Below are 5,141 nucleotides of genomic sequence, written 5' to 3' on the forward strand. Positions count from 1 at the left end.
GTGTTGGCTGGATTTACATGCGTACTTATAGGCTGTGGTGTTTAACATCTTCACACACACACACCCTGAAGCGCTGGGTGAGGAACACCCACTCAAACTCATCCACATTTCTGTCACTTCATGTCTGATTTCCACTCCTCACATCCAAGATGATATTCAGAGAAATGTCTTCTTATTCATTTAATTACTAAAACCTCCCTAAATTTTAATATTAAACTGCCAAATGAGGGTATTGTTTGTACTGTAAACAAGGCATGGCATCAATCTCATTTCTATACGAGTACTGGAAATACAAGCTTTTACCGTTGGTGCATTGTTGCTGGAGGAGAATACAAGGTTACGTGACACATAAAAAAACAATCTGAAGAATTTATGAGGAGATATTAATCAAGCCTAAGTGTTTGTGTGCAGATTTGGTTTTTGAGAAATATCTGAAACCATTTATGACTATTTAGGTTTGTTTGTTTTCTGTCAACTATTTATGTCAGAAATTATCAAGTATGAGAAATCTTTATGCTTTAAAACATTAACCACTTACATTTTTTTTTTTTAACAAATATTTTATTTCTTTTTTGGTCCATGCATTTTTGTTTGTTTTTGTTGTTTTTTTTTACTACAAACATTAGTGTAGAAAAATAGTGTAACTGCTATGTTTCCTTCCCATGTGCTAGAGTTTCCTGATTTACTACGGTATAAACTAATGTTTTTTGTTGTTGTTGTTTGTTTGCTTGTTTGATCACATGCGGGACTGATTTTGCAGGTGTGCGTGTCATCATATCCGAATAAATGGCCGTGTGGCTCTGTAAAAGTGTCTTTCCACAACCCTTTTAGAAACTGCCATTTTTAAGCCTGTTTTTTGTTGTTGATGTTTTTTTTTTTTGGTTACTTTTCACTTTTCATTGACAGAATTTCCGAGCTGTGAAACAATAAAAACTAATTTTTATTCCAAAAAGCCAAAGCAAAAGAAAAATAATGATCTGCTGACAAATAGTCAACGGATGCAATTTGTTTATCAACCGCTAGATAGCTGTATGTTAGACCTACATTGTGTATAGAAACCGAGGATTGTATTTGAAATAAATAGGTCTGTCATAAAATAAGGAAATAATTAAATGAGAATATAAACGTTTTACAGAATTTTTAAATCCCATGACATAACAGTAAACATTTTGTATCAGCCACAATTTAATCATTCCTAAGTTAAGCTGTTCTAGGTCTGTGTTACTTTTTATTTTTTAGACTAACACAGTTAGGCTGTACGAAATACATCTTTCTCATGAATGTGGGTATTTGCATGGATGTGGCAGCATTGATTTACTACAATTATGAAGATAGGAAGATCCAGGATATTCTTAATATACCTCACGTTTTCTGAAAGAAGAGTGGCATATCCATCCAGGATGCATGAGGGTGAGTACATTCTGGCATAGTTTTCTTTACTTTCATTTCTTTTATGTGAACTTTTTCCTTAACCCTCTTGTGTGTGAAACTTCAGACTTCTTTACAGACTCCAAATCTACCATAAAAATTAAATCTACACATTCCTACACTATTTGCTATTTTCTTACACACTTGAATTTTCCTGGTTTGAGATTTAAATCATACATCTATCAAGGTTATCTCAAATAATTGCAATTAGATCACACAACCACAATCAGATAATTAATTAAAAACATGACGGTCTTTATTGTATCTGTGTTGTCTTTATGCCAGGCATGTGATGAATTACTTCAATAAGCCAGAAAACCGTATAAAAGGTCAGGACCAAACAGTTTATTTCTGTTCAAAGCAAGTATACTCGTGTACCTAAATAGCCTGCATTATATATTTAAAAAATAATTGTTTTTAATTAGAAGAATTAATAGTTCAAAACGACCAGGAGGCCCAGAGGAAAAGGATGTGAATGGACATAAATATGCAGTAGCTGTAAATACCCTGCTACTTGTAAATGAAGATGAAATAACGAAACAAAGCATGTGTGTAGATATTTTAACTGACGAAGTCTATGGTTAATCATTTTGCAGATATTCGCAGAGGGAGCCTGTTGAACTTTTGCTAGGCTTACACGACATTGGAAAAATCAGACATTGCGATATTTTGTTTTTCTGTGATATACAGTAGAAGTTAGAACTATTAGCCCGCCTGACTTACTAGCGCCCCTGTTTATTTTTTTCCCAAATTTCTGTTTAATGGAGGGAAGATTGTTTCAGCACATTTCTAAGCATAAGAGTTTTAGAAACCTATTTCTAATAACTGATTTATTTTATCTTTGCCATGATGACAGTAAATAATATTTACTTTATATTTTTCAAGATACTTCTGTACAGTTTTAAGTGACATTTAAAGGCTTAACTTAGGTAATAAGGTGAACTAGGCAGGTTCTGATAATTAGGCAAGTTATTGTATAATGATGGTTTGTTCTGTAGACTATCGAAAAAAAAAAATAGCTTAAAGGGGCTAATAATTTTGTCCCAAAATAGTTTTTAAAAAAATTTAAAACTGCTTTTATTCTAGGCGAAATAAAACAAATAAGACTTTCTCCAGAAGAAAAAAATATTATCAGACATACTGTGAAAATTTCCTTGCTCTGTCAAACATCATTTGGGAAATATTAAAAAAAGAAAAAGAAAACAAAAAAAAAAACAAAAGGGGGCTAATAATTCTGACTTCAACTGTATATTGAGAAATAAATATCAATTCACAAGATGAATTCAGTTGCTCTATTTGGAAAAATTTCTTTCATTTAGATAGATTGGGATGATCAATTATTTTTCTATGCGTTTGCATAAATTATAATTAAATACAACAGAGCAAAGGTAAACATTATAGAAATAGTGCTTTATAGTCCTCTGGAGAGTCTAACAGTATTCAGGTACAAAAATTGAACAATCGGACATAAAATAACATGGTCATCATTGTATAATTTGTTCAGAAATCTTAATATTTAATAACATCTTCAATAAATAATCTAATCTTGAGATGTGACAATTGCGAATTCACACATTGCGATATCGATGCTCAAACAATATATTGTGCAGCCCTAACTGCTACCATCTGTAGAGACATCAGAAGCTGAAAGCATTGTGGTGTCACTTGCAGACATTTTAAATCAACATTTCTATTGTGTAATAGACTGTTCGATTGATCCATATCGAGGAAAAATGTCCAGAGATTGTCACTGTTGTTATCATCACAAATGATACTGAATACTGATGATCTCCATATAATTTTAAATATGTGCAGCATTCTGGCTGCATTCATAAGATGGCGTGAAGCTTTTGTGCGGTGTCTGGGTGTGTGTGTGCTGAATCTGATGTTCCCAGAGGCTGTTGTGCTGAAGGAGTGGTGGATAATTGCTGTGGTCGGTTTAAATGTGTTTTGGCTTGATGGTGTGTTTATTGAATCGTACTTCAAATCGTGATCCAGTAGTTCTACTTCATAAAAACATTGCCCAGGTAAAAAAAAAGTGCACTAAAATACACTTATTTAAGTATAAATATATTGTTTAAATAAATGTTTAGTATGTTAAAAGCACATTTTAGATCAGCTTCATGGTGTCTCATAATAGCACAGTTGAGTACACTTAGATGTAGTAAAGTTTATCTTAAAAAGTACTTAATACTAATTTTTAGTACATTAAATACAAAATTAGTTTGGGAAAATCAAGCACTTTTAATACAGTATTTAGCACACTTTTTTTTTTTTTTTTTTTACAATTTGTATATCCTTTTAATATTACTATTATACTTTAAATTAGTCATAAATATATTTAAATGTTTAAAAGTAGGGTTCAAGTGTATTTCTAGCTGTAACTAAACACATTTTTAAAAATACAGATATAGTATGTTAAAAGCACATTTTAGTTCAATTTCAGGGTGTCTCAAAATAGCACAGTTGAGTACACTTAGATGGTATTAAGTTTATCCTAACATATACTTAATACTATCTTTTGGTATATTAAGTACAAAATTAGTGCGAAAATAGAGCACTTTTAGTACATTACTGAAAAGTGTACTAAGTATACTTAAATAAAGTGCATTTTAGTGCACTTTTTCTTTTTTTTTTTCTTTTTACCTCGGATAATGTGTGTACAAAGAAAACAGCATCTTTGCTTCATCAAAACACTTTAATATTTTTGTGCAATAAACCACAAGTCCAAAAAATACCTTATAAGGGAACAAAAACTTTGCAAAAACTGAGACCACAAAAATATAAATAAAATGCAACATTACAGCACATATATGAAATGTAAAGACATTTTGGGAAAATGTACTTCTACTGAAAATTACTTAAAAACTTAAAATTACCACACTCAAAACTCTAGTGTACTTTATTGTAGTACACTAAAAATTTATTTAAGTATTACTGGCATTTGGTATACTTTTATCAAGTGTACTAAAGTCCTACTGAAGTATAAACATACTTTTAATTAGTATATTTATAGTGTAAAACCATCAAACTTTTTAACACAAAAAAAAAAACAATGTACTAAAAATGTATTTGCGAGTATTTAAGTGTATTTTAGTTGCATCTAATTATATATATTTTTTCACCTGGGTCTTCATGCTTCATTACTACTTGACCTCAAACTTCATTCATTCATTTTCTTGTTGGCTTAGTCCCTTTATTAATCTAGGGTCGCCACAGCTGAATGAACCATCAACTTATCCAGCAAGTTTTTACACAGCGGATGCCCTTCCAGCCGCAACCGATCTCTGGGAAACATCCACACACACACTCATACACTACGGACAATTTAGCTTACCCAATTCACCTGTACCGCATGTCTTTGGACTGTGGGGGAAACCAGAGCACCCGGAGGAAACCCACGCGAAGGCAGGGAGAACATGCAAACTCCACACAGAAACGCCAACTGAGCCAAGGTTCGAACCAGCGACCCAACGACTTTCTTGCTGTAAGACGACAGCAAGTCGTACTGCGCCACTGCCTCGCCCACCTCAAACTTTAATGTCATAATAATAACCAAGTTAAAGTCTTTCAAAATTGGACACTATTTTACTCCCAAATATATTTTAGCTGAACCAAAAATGAATTATGTTAACCGTGAATGACCATACATTTCAATACATCCTAAAAAAAATATATACCACTTAATGCAGAAATCAATATTTGGACAGCAG

The sequence above is a fragment of the Danio rerio genome, chromosome 12 (genome assembly GCF_052040795.2).
Source record: "Danio rerio strain M-AB ecotype USA chromosome 12, GRCz13ab, whole genome shotgun sequence".
Taxonomy (NCBI): domain Eukaryota; kingdom Metazoa; phylum Chordata; class Actinopteri; order Cypriniformes; family Danionidae; genus Danio; species Danio rerio.